At 37.7% G+C, this 23,832-nt stretch overlaps 1 non-coding gene across 1 annotated transcript; it reads right to left on the bottom strand.

Moving 5' to 3' along the window:
• Positions 1 to 15,564: 15,564 nt before the first annotated feature.
• On the bottom strand, positions 15,565 to 15,671 carry LOC131223779 (small nucleolar RNA R71). The gene has a single exon (XR_009160684.1). It is a non-coding gene; the product is annotated as a small nucleolar RNA R71 (small nucleolar RNA).
• Between the last annotated feature and the right edge of the window lie 8,161 nt (positions 15,672 to 23,832).

The raw sequence follows: 23,832 nt of genomic DNA, 5'->3' as shown, positions 1-23,832 counted from the left end.
ATAAGTCTTCCGCTTGCTTTATTCACTTGTCCCTGAAGCATATCTGTGTTTTGGCTTAATCTATTCCATGTTTTATGCACTAATACAGTCAACATACATTCATCATTAAATATGTTGCATAAGTGATGTTTTGGAACTCGGGAGCTGAGTTATGCTCGACCCCCGAATTTCAGGGCATTACATGTGCGATGCAGTTTTGTGGGTTCTGTCCACACTTCATTTTCTAAAGAATACACTTCTCGTATGTAGGTTTGAAGCAAGGATTTTGGATCCGTACAACTCCTTTGTCGCTTCGACAGATGCAAAATACACCAAAATGCTGCCAAAATTTCCATTGAAATGCTTCTCCTTTCAAGCTTGTACTAATTCTTTGTACTTTGTTTCAGAATCAAGGGAGATATGAGGATGTAATTAAAAATTAAGATTAATGAAATCTATGATGAATGTTCTTCTATTTTCTTTGCTATTATTAAATGATAAATCCCCAAATGAAATGCTTTTCATTTCTTGTCGAAATAAAATGACGACTCTGCTGGAGAATGTTATTATTCAATGATAACTTAGAAAATATTCAGAGAACTTTCATCACTATTTGGTATCGAATAGATGCCAAAATGGCGACTCTTAATGGGAACATCCTCCCCTTTATCTCTAAACCAAAGTACGATTTTATTTAATTAAAATAATTGATACTCTATTTTGAATAACAAGTATTTTGTCCTTACACGACCGCAATGACTTTTCTCCCAACTAACATGGTTGTCTACTTCAGACCTAACGAATTCGTAGCAGATTACATCGACAATACGAGATCACTACCATAGAAAGTACCAGAGAAGGCTAAATTAGTTGCGATCAAGGATAAGTAAGGTCAGGTTATGTCCGAAATGGTTTCTGCTTCACCAGTAGCACAGCGAGATAATGATGGATGGATGATAGTGACATCCAAAAAATGAAGGGTTCGATCTTCTCCCACAGGGAGTACCATCCTACTAAATATGGTTAAAAGGTTGATTATGCGAAATGTCATGAGGCGCAGCTTCACCTTAGTCACGTAATATCATAACAGTTCATCTTCCTCAATGGTATCAGCAATGCAATGATCATTTTCTTCTTCAATATCAAGACAATCGAAGTGTGAAGAAACAGAAAACTTGTTGGTAGATATTAATCAGCCTTCACCAAATGAGCATGTTGCTAAAGAAGTCCATAATTTTTCAACAGTGACTGCTGTGAACAACATTAAACCACAAGGAAAAATGCCACAACCACAAACAGTTAGATTTCAAGGACCAACGCTTAATATTACTCTGAACATAGTGCATGAAGAAATCCGACAGGTGGTCGCTGAAACCATTCATCTAGAGAAGGAACAAAATCAGAACAAAAGGTTCCAATATCATACACCATATCCCACTAAAATAGAAGAAATGCCATTTCCTGCTGACTTCAAACACCCAAACTTTAAGAAGTTTAATGGGTACGGGTCACCAGAAAAAACATATGATGCACTTCATAATAATGATGGGAAATTTCTCTATAGCTCCTCGGTATTGTTTGCGATTATTTGGGTCTTCTCTGATAGGAAAAGCCTTCAGGTGGTATTCAGCTTTAATCCCAGGATCTATTTATACTTGGGAACATATGTAGAGTATTTTCATGGAAAACTTCTTCTCTTTCGACAGAGAAGTTAGTTTAACTGAACTCGCCTCTGCTTGCCAATGAGAAGACGAATCAGTTAACGAATCGATCAGTCAATAGAGAACCCTGGGGGCATTATGCTCACAACTTGCCATAGAAGAAGAGCAAGTCAAGATATGTATAGAATGCATAAAATCTGACATTGCATAAGGACTTATTGGTCCGAATATACAGACCTTTCGTGATCTTGCTACCAAGGCTCATACTCTTGAAAAGATGGTTAAAAAAAGTGTCCGCCTTTTACATAGAGTCACTATACTAAAATCTTCATGAAATGTCAGCCAACGCCACTAGCAAAGAAGAAAACAAAGAAGATTATCAGAGTGAAGAAAGAAATAGTGGCGAAGAAAATTGGAAAGGTCATACAATGATATAAAAAATGCAGACAATGTAAGACTTGAAAGAAATGGGCATTCGCAAAAGAAGATATACTTCTTATGAAGAATCAACTATTGGTTAGAGGGGAAATTAAGCTACCAAAGCCAAAGTACCGTAAAGAAACAGAGAAGAGGAGTAAAAGGATATTGTCACTATCATTGAATGTTCGGGCATCAGATTGGAAATTGCTACGTCATCAAAGATATACTCCAAAGGATGATCGACAATGGTGAATTTTTTATGGAAGAATATGATAAAAAGAGAAGAATGACGAGTCAATATAATTTCCGTTTGAAACATGGTATCGGCAACTCCTCAAGAAATAAGAAATGATTATAGTAGTGGCATGGTTCATCATGCTTATGTGCAGGAAGGAAAAGCAGAATAGATATGTAATATGTGATAAGACAAGCAATATTTTGATCATACATCTTCATGAAGAATAATCAATGAATAAAGAAATCAGATAAAGATAAAATTTTTGAATATTCTTCTGAACATCTGAGTGAAATTCCCAATCTACTTAATCCTGAAAAAGTAATTATTGATTTCCTGATATGATAATTGTCGATATCGATTTTTGCAGGTTAGCACAGGGGCCAGAATCAATACCACTATGGAGTTATTATATATTGATGCTTAAGCACGGGGTTATTATTGCAATTGGATTATTGTTGCGGCCTTCAAAAGTATCTTCAAAATTATATACTTTGAAAAGGCTATTGCAAAACTATTTCTAAGCCCTGGCTAGTTATCTACAAGCTTTATGAAGCGACAACTATATCCAGATTATCAGTAATTATCAAGCTTATAATGCCAATTAAGACACGAAAATATTCAACATATATTCTTCAAGAAAGATGATATATTGGGATTTATTAAAGGTCACTTACAAGACCAGGGCCAAGTTTAAATCAAAAAAATATAATTAATATATTATCACTGAAGATTATATCAACAGAACTTATCAAGCCAGGGATCAGAATGAATAAGGCATCGGATTGCCTGCGGATATTTATCTTGGAAAAATTATTTTTCTTGAAAGAATATTATATCGGTCAATTGTTAAAATCAAACTACTATGGCTAAAACGTCCAAAGGAAATGAAGAGAATAAGAGAAAATGATTACTACTTTGTCTTAAAGAATATTCTACAAAAGATGATTGACGATGGCGAAATTGTCATAAGGAAGAGATGAAAGAATAAAGAAACGTGAAACCGTAAGACAAGCATATTCGTCGGAGAAGTAAATTCTCATCAGTATATACACCTGTCAATGCCCAGTTCATCAAAGTATGTTATCCTTGAAGATGATCACAGTTTTGATTTCAAAGATTATCAGCATAATACTTCCAATCAAAAGGGGGCAAGACAAGAAGAATAACGGAAGAGCCTCAAAAGGTAAATGCCATGTATTCTTTGTCATTTTGAATAAAAGACAGATTTTCAAGGATATCAAGTTCAAGCATATCAAGTTAATCACTGATTATTGCCAAATCATCAATTATCGCCAAGCGCCAATGATTATCGCCAATGATTATTACCAATGATTAACACCAAATCGTAAAAAGCCATCATCGCCATCACCATATTGTTGACACAAAGGCCATTTTATTATCTAAATTTATTGAAATTAATAGCGCTGACAAGCTGATACACTATTCTAACCATAAAATTTTGTTTTATATCATCAATAATGGCGATATATCAATTTCGATTTATTATCTTTAGTAGGGCCTATAAAGCATGTTGTATATAAATATCGTCAGCCATGGCAATTCATCATTTACGACAGTGGAACAAGCTTATAAGGCCAACCACCTATAAGTCCTATGACAATAATGGGGATTCATCATGTACGATAGCAGAGCTGAGCTTATAAAGCCAACTATATATAAGACTTATCAACATTGGCGATGGCGATACAGTGAGATCATACGAGTAGCAGTGAGAAGCCTACGGTCCTAAAAAGCCCGTAAAGAGCATCACACGCACCCATGCGGGTAGTTGCTGAAGCAATCACATAAGACCCGACGGTGTCACGAGGGCTGGTGAGGAAATGCCCTCTCGTGAATATATCTAACCTAATAGGCAAAGAAAAAGTGAGTCTTTGAAGCAGGATAACTCCCCAGATTCCTGGTTTGATTTTAGTAGTAACGCATGAGGGCAGGTCTCTGAAGCAAGATGACCTCTCATTGATGGACTGGCGACCCTGGATTTGGTACTCGAAGGTAGCCTTGTATGCCCCGTGAACTCTAGAGAGTTACTGTAGCCAACCTTGTGCGTAAATCCCACCAAGTTCACTGCCCCGATAGCTTCACTGGGCCCCTCTGATGGATTGAAATTTGTGAACTCCTCAACCGTGATAAGCCTAGTGAACTCCAGAGAGTTATAGCGAGCATTCGCGTAAGACCCAACTCCAACTACTTACGAGCCTAAACTGTGATTGCTCTAACTACTTACGAGCCTAAACTGTGCTTGTTCCAACTACTTATGAGCTTAAAATGTGTGTGAAAGTGTCCAATCAAGTTCAGTTTAATCAAGTCAAGTCCAGTCTAGTTAAGTCCAGTCAAGTTCAGTCTAGTCAGCTTAAGTCAAGTTAAGTCCAGCACAGTCAAGTCTGGTCAAGTTAAGTCCAGTCATGTCAAGTCATATCCAGTCAAAATGTGTTCAGAAAAAAGTACATTTATCCTTCCGACAGGAGCTACGGGGTCTTTTTGTCTCTTGCCTTCTTGATATTGAAGAAATATTATCTCGCAAAATCCTCAAAGGCGGCAAAGATTAAAATAGCAAAGAATTATCATTTTCTTCTGGACGGCTTGATGACTTAGATATATTCTTTCAATTCCTTAAAGGAATGTTGAGTACTATCTATCTTTTAAGAGTAGCAGCATGCTTTTCTTTGCAAGTATTATCTTCCAAAGAAATCTTTATGCAAAGCTAACCTGGACAAGGGGGGCATAATCTGTCTCTTCAAAGTAACCTATACCTTGGTTTTTCTGATAATTTCTTACATGTGGATAATCTGTCTCTTCAAAGTAACCTATACCTTGATCTTTCTGATAATTTCTTACGTGCGGTGGAAGAATATGTATGGCATAGTCTACTGGATAATAATTGCACACCAAATAACATTGGTGAACCCACCAACCATCTAGCAATAAGAAGTATGGACTGGATAGTTATAGCCAGGAATTATGAAGTGAGATCCAATATCAACATTCGAAAGTTGCCTTCATATCAAAGCCCAGTTATATGATCCAATGCCATAACTTCTCATTGTTCTAGTGATGATATTGTAAGTCTCCGTAATGGACCTGATGGGGACAAAGAATGAATGTTCGCCAAAAGAGATGGAATCATTGTCGATAACTTCTATATCCTCTAGAAAGCTAGTAAATGGAAATTGAAAGAAGTCTTCTTTATTTTTCTAGATTAGCAAAGGTTCAAGGAAAATACACCCCTAGCCAGTCTATGAAGAAATACTAAGGAGCACAAACTAGAAAAGACTCGGTGATTGAACCTTTAGAGCTGGAAATGACATCTTTGAAAGCACGATATAATGAACAAAGAATGCAACAAATGCAATGCAAGCATGTTGACTAGTACAAAGATGGAATGACTAAATCATTGTCATATTGCAAATATTATCATCGTTCTAAAAGCTTTCAATATATTTCAAAATTATTAATACTTCATGAAACTAGATTGGAAAATTATGATATCTTGAGATACTAATTCCGATTAATTTGGTAGGAAAGATTACCATTCGAAATCTTGGATTATGCAGACTATGAATAAAGGAAACAATCGAAGAGATTATTGCAGTAGGAGCAACATTAAAGAATAATTTCTTAGCCAAGGAGTTCAAAGAAAGAGTCGCTAGAGTTGATCGAAGAGATTGTTGCAGCAGGAGCAAAAGATAGTTCTCTGATCAAGCTACTCAAAGATGGAGCTGCCACAACTGTTACAGTGGCAAGTTTCGATGAAAAAAGAATTATGTGAATCAAGGAGTTACAACTATGGAGGATGCAATTGTAGCTCTGTTCGTAGAAAGGCGTTCTATCTGATTGACAGCTATGAAGATAGAGTGCTTTTGTTGCTGCATTATCCTCCTTATTGAACCATTCACTCGGTGCTTCTGACTGGGGGCATTCAATCTTCTATTCAAGCATGATCATTCAGTCTTCTGTTCGAGCGCGATCATTTAGTCTTCTATTCGAGTGCGAGCATTCAGTCTTTCGTTCAATCACGATCATCCAATCATCCTTCAGCTGTAATTCATTCAAGCTTGATTCCTTTGACTGTGATTCGTTTAACAATAATCCATTCAAACACGATTCTTCTGAGCTTCATTCTTTTGAGCTCGACTCTTCAGTTCTCCGTTCAGGCAATCCTTCTCCGTTTTACGACTAACTCTATTTTCATGAAGAATTCTTCTCCGACGTAAATGGATTTTTGTGCAGAAGGAAATTGATTCTCCATTTGATTTCATAAATCAATCAAAGAAGGATCGAGGGGGCATTTGTTGGGGCACAAAAAATACATGGGTCGATAGAGTTTGGTTTGTTGCGCATCAAGGATTCGCAACCTTGCCCATTATATGGCTTTCTCTATCATCCCTCTTTAGAAAATCTTCCGTGATGAATAGTAGCGTGGATGAATAGTGCTGATGAATAGTAGCATGGATGAATAGTAGCATGGGTGAATAGTAGTGTGGGTGAATAGTGCCGTAGTGAATAGTTGCACGGACGAATAGTAACACGGTAAATAATGGCATGAGTGAATAGTAGCACGGGAGAATAGTGTTATGAGGAAGTGGCAGAGTTGTGCGAGATCGCACAACTCATCATAGTTGCACCGACCCGCGCAACTTCCAGAAGGGACGGTTGGATTGAAATTTGTAAAATGATGGGAAGTGGGGTCCACGGCACAGTATTTGAGGTCCCACACATGAGGAAGCCTATAAATACCCCCTCCCTCTATCATTTGAAAAAAGAGAAGTTTCAGAGAGGTGCTAGAAGTAGAGAGAGAGAGGGAAGGGAAGATGAGTTGTGCGGACCCGCCCAACTCAGGATCTGCGCAACTCAAAACCCGTGCAACTCGAGTGAGTTGTGCGCCCCTATGCAACATGAGATTTGTTGTAGTTTCGTAGGTTCTCTCCACACTTCATTTTCTGAAGAATACACTTCTTGTCTGTTGGTTTGAAGCAAGGATTTTGGATTCGCCCAAAACCTCTGTCACTTTGACAGATACAAAACACGCCGAAATGCTGCCAAAATTGCTATTGAACTGCTTCTCCTTTCAAGCTTGCACTAATTCTTTGTACTTTGTTTCAGAATTAAGGGACATACGAGGATGTAATTAAAACTCATATTAATGAAATCTATGATGAATGTTCTTATATTTTCTTTAATATTATTGAATGATAAATCCCCAAACGAAATGCTTTTCGTTTCTTGTCGAAACAGTATACTCATAAATAGATGGCCAAATATGATAAACAAATCTGATGCAGATCCCAAAGTGAGGCCTGATACAAAGCCCAGTTGCAATTGGCCCAAATCGAAGCCATGCCCAAGAGAATAGGTGAAGTGGATTCCACTCACAGGTCCTGAATTTGGACCCGTATATATGAGATGCATTTGATCTTAAAGGCCAATCGCAACTCTGGAAGGTTTTTCCAGAGGCCTTCATTCCACATTGCTATTGGAAGTGGGTGGAGCACCACCCAAAATAGTGGTCACCCTCATGATGCAGGAGACATCCACATCTGCCCTCTCATTCTGCTCGACGCCGATCAGAAATCTCCACAAACAGCGGCATGAGAGTAGTCAGAATGGTCAACAGCTACACCCAACGCCTGAAACTCGATGATCGATCGATCACCGAAATCAATGGCACCTAGGGATTAAGTCTAATTGGGAATACAGATGAAGGGACTTAGGAATGCATGACCGTAGGAGCAAAATAAGAGGATGGTTGTAGCCTCGCACCAGCACAGGTAAGGGTTTTTTAAATTCCTAATAGTTATATTTGGGAATGCCAACTTCTGATTTGGGTATTGAAAACCCTAATTTCTTGATTTCGGATTCGAAAAATCCCTATTGTTGTATTGGAGAATTATAAATCCCCAATATTTGAATCTGTGATTCAAATCTCTATCTCTACTAGATTTGGGGATTCGAAATCCCTAATTGTAGCTGATTTGAGGATTAAAATATAAAATCCCCAATTATATCTAGATTTGGGGATTCGAGATCCCTAATTCCTTCTAGAATTGGGGATTAGGATTTGAATATCCCTAATTAGGGATTTGGGACTTGAATTTGAAAACTCAATGGTTGGATTAGTTGTATATGATCATCCATACCTGATGCACAGTGGATCTGATACCCACTGTAAGATCTGGTTGCGAAATGGCCTTAGGATCTACTGTCCATTGGATATGAAGGATAAATGAAGAAGATGGCTTACCTATTTGTGCTGCCATTGCTATGAAATCGGAGCTCTGAGATCATCCTTTCCTTACACCCTTTATAGAAGCAGTGATGGGGCTAAAGCTCCTGTCGATGGATGTGGATTGGGGACCCAGCTCTTATTTATATTCGAGAGGGTTTGAAACCCATCGAAACTCCTCTCCCTGAAAGGCTCCACACGTAATTGGGAATCCCAATTCCCTCATGATACTGTGTGCGTATCACAGTAGTAGCACATCATCGCTTACGAATTTCTGGATGTATCACAACTTAGTGGGGCCCGCTAGTGCACCCGATCACATTATCCAACCATTAGACAAATCTAGACCGTTGATCAATAAGGCCCGCCTTATAGGATTCTTACACACACACCTTGCACATCCATAAGCAAGCACACATAACATTGTGAGATACATGTATTAGATCGATTATTTTGTCAAGCTGGCTTAGTGATAGACAGAGTGGTAGACATACTCTTTCAACACTAAAGCCAGGATCAATGCCCATGTGGTTTGGGTGGGTGTGTGAGTGTGTGGGGGTTTAGGTGGATGTGTAAAAAAGAAAAAAGAAAATACGAGCGCATGTAACATTGTGAGATACATGCATCATATTCCTTATTTTGTTGGGTAATAGACGGAGGATAGAGTAATAGACAGACTCTGTTTCAACACTCAGACTAGGGATCGATTTCCCATGTAGATTGGGTGGGTGTGTGATGTATGGGGTGTGGGTGAGTGTGTAAAAACAATAAAAAAAATGAACACACATAACATTGGGAGAGACATGCATCATATCATTATTTTGTTAGGTTAGCTAAGTAGTAGATAGAGTGGTATGTTGTATTTAATATATTAAATCGAGTCAGATACAGGGCCTATTGATGTCATCGACAGATTATTCAATGCCATCGAACAGTGCTCGATCCCATCGAGAATTTTCAAATTTTCTCATGTTGGTCGCTGCACTAACTAGGCGCTTTGTTCGATGACATCGAAGATCAGTTCGATGCCATCGGAGAAAATCAAATTTTCATGTTTTGTCTCTGGACAATTTAGGTGTTAGTTCGATGCCATCAAAGGATAAGTTTCGATGACATAAATTGGATCATGCAGATTTACATAGAGTTACGATTTTACAGAATTTGATTTCGATTTTGCTTGGGATCTTTCTATAGGCTCTCTTTCTCTCTCTCTCTCTCTCTCTCTCTCTCTCTCTCTCTCTCTCTCTATATATATATATATATATATGGGTGTAAGCGGGATTGGGAGGCATTGCTAGGGTTTCTAATTAGTCCAAGGATTTTAAAGGGTGTAGCAAGGGTGAGATTTGAGGTTGTTTGAATCAGGTAAGCTCTCTCTTTGTAATTTCTACTTTTATAGTAATCATTTGTCACTTTGTGTCGTGGTTTCTTCCCACAAGGGTTTTTCCATGTTAAATCGCTGTGTTATATTTGTATTTGCTTAGTGCAATTAGATTACTATCCTAGATTTATCTCTGTCTGCTTCCACAGTCCTCCAACAAGTGGTATCAGAGCTAACATTGGGGCACAGGCTTGAATCTATAAGGAGAAGTATCAATGGCAGAAAATCCAAAGTATGACATTGAAAAGTACTCAGACAAAAATAACTTTGAGTTATGGAAGATTAAGATGATTAGTCCATTAACTCAGCAAGGATTAGATGAGGCTCTTGATGAGCGACGTGCGTCTATGGATGATGATGAATGGAGGGTCCTGGATAAGAAGGCTAAATTCTCAATCCGATTGTGTCTAACATATGAGGTTCTCTACAATGTCACAAGGGAGAAAATCACAGTGAAGTTGTGAGCAAAACTAGAGGACGTTTATGCTAAAGGATCCTTAGAAAATTGCCTACACTTGAAGTTGCAGTTGTTCAACTTCAGAATGGCAGAAGGTGGAGATGTGGAGGTCCACATCAATGATTTTAATAAGTTGATTTGCAAGCTGCCAGAGATGGAGGAAGTGGTTAAAGATGAAGATCAGACATATATTTTGTTGATTTCTTTACCGGTATCGTATGAATCTTTTAGGGATTCTTTGTGCACTAGTAATTCATCCCTAACTGTGGACACCATTATCTCAGCCCTTCAGAGAAAGGCCATGAGAAAGAAAAATGGTATCATATGGGCCTCTACTGATGCATTTCTTATGAGGGCTGGGAATACTTAGTGAGATACATGATCTTCTCGGTCGAGATCCAAATCTGAAGGCATGGGAAATGGCAAGTTAAAGTGCTGGAATTATGGGATGGCAGAACACATAAAGAAGGATTATATAAATCTTAAGTCGAAGAAAGAAAACTCAAAAGCTTCTTTCAGGGAGGCCAACACTGCCACGTTTGATGAAGAGATAAGCGGAGGTGATGTATTGTCAGTGTCTATGATCGGACACCTATACGATGATTGTAGAGATCAGTGGATCCCGAACACCGAGGCTTCATATCACATGACTCCTCATCAGAGCTGGTTCGCCAGTTATAGGAAATGCGATGGTGGACATGTGTTTATGGGTAATAACAATGCTTATAATGTTGTGGTTATTAGTACCATCCGTATTAAGATGTTTGATGGGATGGAGCGTACCTTGACTAAGGTCAAGAACATTCCTGATACGAAGAATAGTTTAATTTCTCTCGATGCACTCGATGCAATAGGGTACAAGTTTATCGATTTGAATGATGTCATTAAAGTTTTAAAAGGGGCACTCGTGGTCATGAAAGCACTGATGAGCAGGAACCTTTACAGGTTGATCAGGAGCAATTCAACAAGTAGAGCTGCAATAGCTATAGAGGATTTCATGTCTGTACGTATGTGGCATGCTCGTTTGGGTCACATGAGTGAGCAAGGCATGAATATACTCTCTGATCATCATTTAATTCCAATTTTTAAGAATTATAATTTAAATATATGTGAGCATTATATATGGTAAACAATCTAATCTATCCTTTAAATGTAGAAAACATGTTTGTAAGGGAGTGCTTGATTATGTGCATTCTAATGTATGGGGGCCATCGCCCGTGGTTTCCGCTGGAGGTTGTCGTGGTTTATCACATTTATTGACGACTAGTCCTAGAAAGTTTGGATTTATATCATGAAATATAAATCCGAGGTTTTCACCAATTTCAAACAATAGAAGTTCATTGAGGAAAAATAGTCAGGGCGGAAGTTAAATGTAATAAGAACAAATAATGGTGGTGAGTTTACTTCAGGTAAATTTAATCAAGTTTATAAGGATGAAGGGATTAATAGGTATAAAACAGTGCACCACACACCTAAGCAAAACAGTGTGCCTAAGCGGATGAATCAGACTCTTCTATAAAGGGCCCGACATATGATTAGTAATACTGGGTCGAGCAAGGACCAATGGACTGAGGCTATTAACACAACCTATTATTAGGCGAAATGGTCCCCTTTTACTATTATTGAATGTAAAATTTCAGAGGAAGTATAGAGTGGCCATAATGTGGACCACTCAAATTTGCATATATTTGCTTGTAAGGCTTACTCTCGTGTACCGTCAGTTAAGAGAGATAAGCTAGACCAAAGACACAAAAAGTACATCTTTGTCGGTTATGGTGGTGGTATAAAGGGATACAGGATATATGACTGAGTTACACAGAAAATCATTATTAGTAGGGATGTTGAATTCAACGAAGATTCCCTATTCTGCAGGAATGATCAGGAGGAGAAAAAAACCGGAAAGGTTGCTTGTTGACGTTTAGATTGGCACAGGCGATACTCAGGTTGAGACAGATGTGCATAAAGAGGTACATGAGTAGGTGGAGCAACCACATGTGAGAAGAAATCCACCGTGAGATCGTAGATTACCGATGAGTTATAGGGACGATTCTAACATCACATATGCCCTCATTACAGATGAGGGGGACCCGTCTACTATTCAGGAAGTTCTTGATGAGCCTGATGCAGAAAAGTGAAAGGCAGGAATGGATGATGAGATGGACTCCTTACACAAGAATAACAACATGAGAGCTGGTAAAGATTCTAGTGGGCCAAAAAGCGATCAGATATAAGGGGTTATTCAAAAGGAAACATAATAAATACAAAGTAAAGTTGGTAGTGAAGAGTTACACTTAGAGAAAAGGAATAGACTTTATAAAGATATTCGCGCCGATGGTAAATCTAGTGTCTATCAGATTCGTATTAGCACTAGTAGCCCAATACGATCTCGAACTGGAACAGATGGATGTGAAGATTGCATTCGGTTGAGAGTCAAATATTGCATATTATCCCCAATTATATCTTGGTTTTATGAATATGATAATGCTTAATTTTCTATTTTACTTATGTTTGTGTTACAAGGTGAATTTAAGAGCTTGGATGGTGCTAAAAGCATGGATTTGATGCTCAAGAATCACCAAGACAAGAGATGGCTCTTAGGAGACCAAGATTGAAAAATTCAAATGCCAAAGATCCAAGAAAACCAAGTGAAGAATAAAGAGAATCAAAAATTTGAAGTAAAGAAAAGGAATCCTGAAATCGTCCTGAAAAGGCATATTCTGAAACTTTAGGTCATTTTGTGAAATTGCGTAGAGTGAAGTCTATTTTGAGAAACTACACATAGTGAAGTCTATTTTAGCCAACTGCATAAATTTGAGGCGGTTTCTAGAGTTTTCCAACTAGGTGTGAAAGTTGGAGTTCCACAACTATAAATAGGACTCCCTAGGATGTTCCTAGGCATCTGTTAGGGTTTAAGGAGCGGACCAAAAGGGTGGAGAAGCATCACCAAAAGTTTTTCTTCTTCTTCCTTAGTTGTTTTCATGCTTTCTTCTAGGGTTTTAAATCCAATCATGTTTATGGTTGGCTAAACCTGTTAGCTAGGACTAAGAGGTGAAGCTGGTAGCATGATGAGATATTTCTATTGCTTTAATTCATGTTTATGTTAAACTTCATGGATTCTAATTAGATATTTAAGGAATACTTTTAATTTTTAATAGTTTATTGTGAATCAAATTACAGTAGATCTATAATAGCTTTGAGTATCTTCTTTTCCTGATTTGAGATTTTGAAATTAGTAAGTCCTGTTGTTCACCATCGTCCCTAAGGCATGGTAGGGTGATGGAATCCTTCCTAATCTTCACAATTCTCCTGCTTTGAAATTATGGGATTGGTAAATCCTATTGTTTGCCATTGTCTCTTATGCATGATTTGGTAATGGAATCCCTGCCAATTATTATAGTTCTCCTTCATTGAGAATTAGGTCAATGGAAGTTCAGATTTGATTTTATTGATATATTTTCCAATTTGATAGGATAAGACTCCAATTCTAATTGTGTTACTTGAATCATGCAAGAGGACTCCCTGATCACTACAAGTGGATCCTCGGCACCCTAGTTCCCACATTTGAATTTCTTAAGTTTCTAATTAAATCTCTCACAATTACTTCCTTTTATTTCAGATTTAGATTCACACTTTTTCTAGTTCTACTTTTATTTGCTTTCAGAATAGTCACGAGATTAGTCCCTGTGGATTTGACCTTGGTCTCACCGAGATTATTACTACATCGTGACCCTACACTTGGGGTTGTGAACAAATTTTTGGCGCTGTTATCAGGGATTAACAGTTGTGTTTTCTAGATTTGATTAACTTTGAAATTAGGTTAAGATTAGGATTTTTCTACTTTCTATTTTTAGGTTAGGTTTTTTTTTTCAGAATTATTTTAGAAACTAACTTTGCTTTCTATTTTGTAGGTTTAGAAACTTTCCTTTTTTGTTTTTAGAAACTAATTTACTTTCTAATTCTATGATATAAAATTTCCTGATTTGTTTTTAAAAACTAATTTTTTATTTTTTTGGAACTTTCCTAATCCGTTTTTAGAAACTAATTTTCTTTCCTTTTTCTATTTTTAGAAACTAACTTACTTTCTATTTTTAGAAACTTTCCTTGTTCATATTTTAGAAACTAGGTTGCTTTCTTAGTTCTTTTTTAGAAACTAATTCACTTTCTTTTTTCTTACGTAGGATCTCAAAATAGAAACTTCTAATTTGGTAACTTCTTTCTAATTCTCTTTCTTTCTATTTTCAAATTTAGAAACTTTCTTAATTTGTTTTTAGAAACTAATTTTTCTTTCTATTTTCAGATTTAGAAACTTTCTTAATTTTTTTTAGAAACTAACTGTTTTTTTTATTTCTAGATTTAGAAACTTTCCTAATTTGTTTTTCGAAACTAACTTTTCTTTCTATTTCTAGATTTGGAAATTTTCATAATTTGTTTTTAGAACTAACTTTTTGTTTTGTTTTTTAGGTTAGGGTTTTTTCTGATTTATTTTTAGAAACTAACTGAGTTTTCTATTTTGTAGGATCTTAACATATAAATCTTCAATTTGGTAACCTCTTTCTAATTTCTTCTATATTTCTTATTGATTTAGTTTTCTTTCTTCTTAGGTTAGGTTAGATTAGAAACTGAGGGTTGTGAGTGTTTCATGCCCAAGTGGGTCCGTGATAACACTCAACTTCTCTTGAGTGAAGGAGGACTAATTGAAGGATTTCCTATCCATCATAGGATTAGACATCCCTTGAGAACCTCTGAGTCAGTAGAAGTTATGGCAACAAATCCACCTCAACTTTGAGTTAAGGAAGCTCAGGATGAGAATGAGGTGCATCATGCACCCCGCCTCGTACTTTACAAGATTATTTACAACCGATGAGGGTGATCACACCATCCTGCATGATTTTTCTAGAGATTGCAGGACATATGAATATCAAGCCGGGAGTGATCCAACTCTTTCTAAAATTCCATGGACTTGAATCTGAAAATCCATATCTACACTTGAAAGAGTTTGATGAGATAATAACCACTCTATACTTTCCTAATGTGTCTGAGGACATGGTCAGGTGGAAACTCTTTCCCTTCACCTTAAAAGAAAAGGCTAAGATGTGGTTGCACTCCCTACGTCCACGATCGATTGGTAGATGGAACGACATGACAAGGGAGTTCACTAAGATATTTTTCCCATATCATAAAACGAACACCCTCAGAAAGTCAATCATGAACTTCGCCCAGAAGGAAGATGAAACATTCATCTAATGTTGGGAGCGGTTCAAGGATCTTGTCAGTTCATGCCCACAACATGGTTTTAAAATGTGGCGCATCAAAAATTTCTTGTACGATGGACTGACATCTTCCATGTGCTAATTGGTTGAGATGATGTGCAATGTGGAATTCATGAACAATGATATCAATGATGTGTGGGATTATTTAGACAGACTTGCTGAAAACGTACAATCATAGGACATCTCTCCAAAACCTACCACTTCTAAGCCTACTCAATCAAAGGAAAGGGGAAGAATGTATGTTTTAAAACAAGAATATGACTTGAGTGCAAGGGTGGCCAATCTCACAAGAAGATTCGAGGCCATAGAAGTTCAGAAGGATAAGGCTAAGGAAGTAGTTTGCGGTATTTACACTTGCAACATACATGCAATAAAAAATTGTCTAACAATATTTACTTTCCAAGAAATTCTGAATGAGTAGTCAAATGCCGTGAACAACTACCAAAGACCTTTCAGTGGACCCACCTCAAATACATACAACTCCAGCTGGAGGAATGGACAAACCACTGCTCCTCAAAGATTCCCTAACCAATTCCGTAATCAAGGGAACCTTCAAGAGGATCCAGTCTTAAAACACTTTCAAAATCAAGAGCTTTTCAATCAGAGTATATTACAAGCCATTAAAGACCTTTCAAAGGCCATACAGGGGTGTTAGATAAAAATTTCGATTGGGGAGAAAGGGATCTTTCTGACCCAAGCTCTTCAAATCAATATTTGAAACAATTTAAGTCTATCACCACTCTTAAGAGTGGTAAAACAATTGACAAATCTATTCTAGTAAAGATTGAAAATTCTAAGGACCCGGAAGAAGACATGGATGATAGACCTAGCATTGCCCCACATGGGTTAGAATCAGAAACTCAAGGTAAGCTGATTGCTCCATTCCCTTAGCGGTTGATTGCACCAAAACCTCTATCAAACTCTTGGGATATTCTATAGGTGCTTAAACAAGTGAAGCTCAACATCCCTCTATTGGATGTCATTAAACAAATCCCTTCATACGCCAAATTTCTGAAAGATCTATGCACTACCAAGAGATGGCAGACTATTCAACAGAGAACTTTTCTGACAGAAAAAGTGAGCGTCATCCTTAAGCAAGATGTGTCACAAAAGTACAAAGACCCCGGTAGCCCAACCATCACTTGTGTAATTGAGAACTACCGAATCGAGCACGCACTTCTTGACTTGGGGGCGAGTGTTAATCTGATTCCTTACTAAGTTTACGAACAACTGGGCCTAGGTGAATTAAAACTCACCCGGACTACATTACAACTTGTTGATCGATCAGTTCATGTACCGAGAGGGATTATTGAGGATGTCTTGGTCCAGGTTGAAAAATTCTACTATCTAGTAGATTTTATTATCCTGGATACTTAACTCATCATGGACATGAGCACTCAGATTCCTGTCATTCTTGGCCGCTCATTCCTTGCTACATCAAATGCAATCATTAATTGTAGGAATGGAGTTATGAGTTTATCTTTCAAAAATATGACATTGGAGCTTAATATATTTTTCAATATTAGCAAACGGGCAGAAGATGATGACAAGGCCCATGATATTAACATGATTAACTCATTCGTGGAAGATAGAGCACTCCTGACTCTATACTCCGACCCTCTTGGGATGTGTTTGGCACACTCCCCTGATTTGGATGATGACATGATTGGGGAGATGGATGTCATGTTTGAAACTGCGCCGATACTTGACGTTAACCAGTGGAGGCCACAATTTGAAGATTTACCCCAAACTGATGTAATGCTTTTACCGTCTAGCTTCAAGATACCGAAGCTTGACCTAAAACCTTTGCCCGCTGATCTTGAACATGTTTATTTAGGTTAAGAAGAGACATACCTACTGGTGATTTCATCCCAACTTGAGAAAAAAATAAGAGAGTATGTTCATTTCTACTCTCGAAAAATATAAAGGAGTTATTGAGCATATCATCACAAATCTCGATGTAGTGAATGAACTCCTTTCAACTGAATGTTTCGACTCTCTGGAAGATTGCTTGGCATACTTTGAAGCTTCAAATGATCCCATGATACAAAATATGATGAATGCCTTGCGAGAGAATACCTTGGTAGTTGATATTGACCGAGAGAACCCTTATTCTGAATCCCCTCCTTCTACAAATCCTGAATGTTTACTATTAAAGGAAGTGGAACTGAAAATTGAACTAGAGCCTGAAACTTTAGAATGTGTTGAGATTACATCACTTACTGAGAATTTTTTTGAATTACATCTACTTATAGTCTTTAATTCACCATAATGTTCTAAAATTGAAACTTTTTGTCATATGTGAATCATATATACTTTGGACACCTCAAGAGATTAAAAGGAAACTTTATAATGAGGTCCATAAATTTCTTTGAAAATTCATTCTCCAGGGCATATAAGCCTATAACAAAAAGGGCTTTTGGATGATCTTGTTGAGAAACCTACTAAGGAATTTATCAAGATATTGACCAGAGGAGGAACCTTGTGGCATGACTAAGTAGCTTTCTCCTTATTTCCTAGTTTAGGATTATTGCTTTCATATACTTTAGAATTAGGATAGTTTGTTTTTCGCTATTTAGGATAGTTTTATGAGGCCCGTATCCTAGACCGTACCATTCCATAGGCTTCCGTGGTCCTCCCGGTCGAATTTCGGCGACCCGCAACGCGTAGATAGCATTTGCGCGCAACACCGAGTCATATCCTGTATTCCAGAGTCAGCTCGACCCGAGACTTATACCCTTGCGATTGTGTCATCACCACGGTTTCGACGCCGCATCTCGTGCACTAAGGCCATACCCAGGCCAGGAGATGTGGGCTCGCATTCAGTTCGAGAAACACTGCACATTTACAAACCCAAGAGAATATATCTCATTAATCAAGTACACATCACACATCAAATGTCAAGTACAACATCATCCCCAAAGTTAACTCTCTGTCTTATAACCCTTACCCATCGAGTACACCCATCACTCACCCATCACTCACTCATCTCTCTCTCTCTCTCTCTCTCTCTCTCTCTCTCTTACAACCTCTCTCTCCCATTCCCCCAAGCAACCCAATGTCCAAGCATTCCATGGGAGAAGAGGAAAAGCTAGTGTGGCCCACCGTCCTACCACCCAATCCCACCCTTCACAGATCATCTCGACCGTTGAATCGCATCCCTTGGAGCTCTAGAACGCATTGGTCAAAAAAGGAAGAAGAGATCAAAGGTAGGTGATCATAATGCTAGAGCTTGATTTTTTTTATTTAAGGCCCACATTCGATGGAACCCATTTGAGGTATACATTGTAAGAAAGGGAGGGCCCATAGTAGCAGGGTCCCTCCCCTCCATCACGTTTCCCCCTCTCTCTTTCTCTCCCTCTCTCCCTCTCTCTCTCTCTCTTGTAGTGGTGCGTGGCCCACCTGATGTGTCCGGACATCTAAACAGTCCGTCTATTTTGGCTACCATGGGACCACTGTGTTGTATGTATTATATCCCACCCGTCCATCATTTGGATGGTGGGCCAGCAGCAACAGCTGTCCACCTGGACAGTGGGACTCCACCGTGATATATGTGTTTCATTCACGCCATCCATCTGTTTTGTTGTGGGGCCCACCCCACACATGCTGCACATGTGGGGGTGGGGCCCACCTTGCCGTATGTGTTCTATATTCACCGTCCATTTGGACGGGTGCTGGTGAGGCCCTACCATGATATATGTGTTTACCTTCACCGTCCGTCCAGCAGCAATATAGCTACTGGACTGACGTCAACAGGTTGTGGGTCCCACCTTGATTGTATTTATTTTATATCCACCCTTCATCATAGTAGATGGACGCTCCCTGATTGTATGAGGCCTGCCTTGATGAATGTGTTATATTCACACCGTCTGTCCATTTCGATGGATGTATGGCCCACCTTGATGCATGCGTTTTGGCCACGCCGTCCATTTGATGGCTGGCCCAGTAGCCACTGCTGTTGTGTAGACATCAGCAAGTTTTGTGGGTCCCATCTGGATTGTGGACACCACTATGATGTATTTATTTCATTCACACTGTCTAGATTATGCTGGATGATGCTAGACAATGTTTGGACAGTGCTAGTTTACATAGATAATGTCTGGACAGTGCTGATTTACATGGAAGATTGATTAAAGCAGATGCCATTGGGCTGAGATGTTTATGGGACTCCTTATGAGATGGAGTTATCCCCACATGATCGCGCGATACACATAGGTTTGATGTATTGCCTAGATGAGGTTGATGGTATTCGTGACTCTTCAGGATTTACATATTTGCATCATTGGCATCTGATATTTAGCTCTCTACGATTCCACATTTGCATAGTCGATCCGCATTGCATATTCTGATATTGAATGATTTATAGACTTGCAATATTTCTACTTAGTCTGATATTGCATACTTGGCACTTATCTTACGTATACACTTTCACCACCCTCTAAGCTTTCTATAAGCTTATGCATGATAGATGTATGTAGGTGGCGTTAAGTTGCAGCAGCGTTGAGCATGGAGCGTGTAACGGTCTTCTAGAGCTTTAATTTTTTATATATGTATTTTTCCTTTAAGCATTGTATTCAACTGTTTATATTAGTGGATATGTGATGATGATGTTGCCTTTGTGACTTTGGTAAACTTGTGGTTATGCTTCTTATGAGATAAATGTACGTTGGAAAATCCTTATTGTAGGATCCAAGGATCGAAATCTGGCGTATGCGCGCTGCGAGATGAGAATAGGGTACTATGGAGGCTGTCAGCACCGGATTCAGTGATCGAAAATTTTGTGAGCCTGGTTTCCGAGTTTAGGGCGTGACAAGTTTGCTTTTCATTGTTTAGGATAGTTTGCTTTCTGTTAGTTTAAATTCTTGTGCTAACCCATCTTCACATTGAGATCCTTATGAAAAAGCCTCAAAATTCTTTCTTCAGGTACTACATTTCTCTCACTTCTCCTTTATTTTCGTTGCCTCATTTGCATTGAATGCTTATCTCTTTTCCATTGAAGTCAATGCAGATTTTAAGTTGGGGGTGTGGATTAGGCAGGCTAATTAGTTGTTTTCTTAATCTTTGGGCAAATTTGTGAAAAATTGAAAAAAAATTTTGAAATTTCTGTAAATTTAAGTAATTCGAAGGTAATCCATTAATTAGAATTGTAAGATACTTAATGTTGATGCCTTATGTCTCTTAGATTTTAGTCACTTGGGAGATCTCAAAATTAAATTAAGTCATTGATCCTCGATTAGAAGTTTTAAACATTGATTGAGTCATGATTTCACATGTCACATCCAGCTTACATATTAAAGTGTCAGTTTGATATTGAATTGTTAACTTGATGATTATTAAGTATGAAAGTAACAAACTTGGGGAATTTGTCCATCATGTTAAATGGGAAGAATTGAAAAGAAATAAAAAGAAAATACCTAGTTAAAAAAAACAGTTGTCGTTGAAAAGGGCTACCTATTAAAGATCTTTAAAAACGTTGACATAGGGTGAAAGCCATCGATAAAAAAATCAAAAGCTGGAGGAATAAAAGAGGGATCTAAAAGATGAACTGTAAAGCAAGTTTCAGTTTAGGTTTTGGTTGTCTTGAATGCTCTTTTAATTTTCAATGTTATCATATAAGTGACGAATTGAACCTTTGATTGTGATAAGTTTATACTTCATTATACACCCATGGAACTCAATGTCTGGAATTGTTCTAATTGGAGGATTAATGCTTTGAACTTGATTATGAAACTTACCGAGTGCTAAATTTTAATAGAAGGTAATGCACAACATTGATGTATTTTAGAATTCTATTATCTAGATTATTTTTTTAACCACTTGAGCTTATAAAAATTATCATATAGTTTTTGAAATATTTTTCACATACTTTGCTTGGGACTAATAAAATGTTGGTTGGGGATTGTGTTGAGGGTCAAATATTGCAAATTATCCCCCATTTATATCTTGGTTTTATGAACATGACAATGCTTAATGTTCTATTTTACTTATGTTTGTATTGCAAGGTGAATTTAAAAGCTTAGATTGAAAAGAGTGCTAAAAGCATGGATTTGATGCTCAAGAATCACCAAGGCAAGGGATAGATCTTAGGAGACCAAGCTGAAGAATTCATATGCCAAAGATCTAAGAAAACCAAATGAGGAATGAAGAGAATCAAATATTTGAAGTGAAGAAAATGAATCCTGAAAATGTCTTGAAAAAGCATATTCTGAAACTCTGGGTCATTTTGTGAAATTGCGCAGAGTGAAGTCTATTTTGGGAAACTGTGCAGAGTAAAGTCTATTTTAATAAACTGCGTAAATTTAAGGCAGTTTTTAGAGTTTTCCAACTATGTGCGAAAGTTGGAGTTCCACAACTATAAATAGGATCCCTTAGGATGTTCCTAGGCATCTTCTAGGGTTTAAGGAGTGGAGCAAAAGAGAGGAGAAGCCATTGCCAAGAGTTTTTCTTCTTCTTCCTTAGTTGTTTTCATACTTTTTTCTAGGGTTTTAAATCCAATCATGTATATGGTTAGCTAAACCTCTTAGATAAGGCTAAGAGGTGAAGCTTGTAGCATGATGAGATGTTTCTATTGCTTTAATTCATGTTTATGTTGAACTTCATGGATTCTAATTTGATATTTAAGGAACACTTTTAGTTTTTGATGGTTTATTGTGACTCGAATTACAGTAGATCTATAATAGCTTTGAATATTTTCTTTTCCTAATTTGAGATTGTGAAATTAGTAAGTCCTGTTGTTCACCATTGTCCCTTGGGCATGGTAGGGTGATGAAACCCTTCCTAATCTTTACAATTCTCCTGCTTTGAGATTATGAGATTGGTAAATCCTGTTGTTTGCCATTGTCTGCTAGGCATGGTTTGGTGATGGAATCCCTACCAATTATCATAGTTCTCCTTCATTAAGAATTAGGTCAGTAGAAGTTCAGATTTGGTTTTATTGATAATTTTCCAATTGAATAAGATAGGACTCCAATTTTAATTGTGTTACTTGAATCAAGCAAGAGGACTCCCTGATCACTACAAGTGGATCCTTGGCACCCTAGTTCCCACATTTGAATTTCTTAAGTTTCTAATTAAATCTCTCACAATTACTTCCTTTTATTTCAGATTTAGATTCACACTTTTTCTAGTTCTACTTCTAGTTGCTTTCAGAATACTCACGAGATTAGTCCCTGTGGATTCGACCTCGGTCTCACCGAGATTATTACTACATCGTGACCCTACACTTGGGATTGTGAACACATTTTTGCACAAGGATTTAGAAGAGCGGATCTACATGAAGCAATCAAAGGGCTACAAAGTAAAGAGGCAGAGAACAAAGTATGCAGGTCAATGAGGTCATTGTATGACCTGAAATAATTGCCTAGGTAGTGGTATAAAAAATTTGATTCTTTCATGTTGAGTTATAAATTTACAAGTGAATATGATCACTATGTCTATTACAAGAAACTCAATGATGAAAAGTTCATTATCTTAGTATTGTATGTTGATGATATATTAATCGTCAGTCATGACATGTCTAAAATCAATATACTAAAGACTCAGTTATTAGGGACATTTGAGATGAAAGATCCGAGGGCTGTAAAGAGAGTTCTTGGCATAGATATTCATAAAGACAGGAAGAAGAGCAGGCTTTGATTATCTCGGGCAGAATACCTTGAGAATGTGTTGATCAAGTATGGGATGGACAAGGCAAAGCCGGTGAGCATTCCCCACGTGGCTCACTTTAAGATTTTCTCAGAATAATGTCCTAAATCAAATGAGAAAAATGAGGTTATGTGTCGTGTGCCTTATTTGAATACTGTTGGCAGTTCAATGTATGTCATAGTCTGTACTAGACTGGATATTTTACAAGTAGTCGGTGTTGTGAGTAGATACATGTCAAACCCCAAGAAGAAACACTAAGAAGAGGTGAAATGGCTGCTTCGATACATTCAAGGTACAAAAGACTACATCTTAACTTTTGAGAAGATAGAAAAAAAAATTAGTAGGATATGTGGATTTAGACTACGTAAGCAGTGTGGATTCCAGAAAGTCAACTTCAGGTTACTCGTTTGTGCTAGCGAGTGGAGCAATCAGTTGGATGTCAAAGTTTTAGTCTATGGTGGCTCTTTTTACAACAGAAGTAGAGTATATGGCATTGACAAAAGCGTTTAATGAAGGTGTTTGCTTGAGAGGAATGATAAAT

The sequence above is a fragment of the Magnolia sinica genome, chromosome 1, assembly GCF_029962835.1.
Source record: "Magnolia sinica isolate HGM2019 chromosome 1, MsV1, whole genome shotgun sequence".
Taxonomy (NCBI): Eukaryota; Viridiplantae; Streptophyta; class Magnoliopsida; order Magnoliales; family Magnoliaceae; genus Magnolia; species Magnolia sinica.
This window is presented reverse-complemented; position numbering and strand designations above follow the sequence as displayed.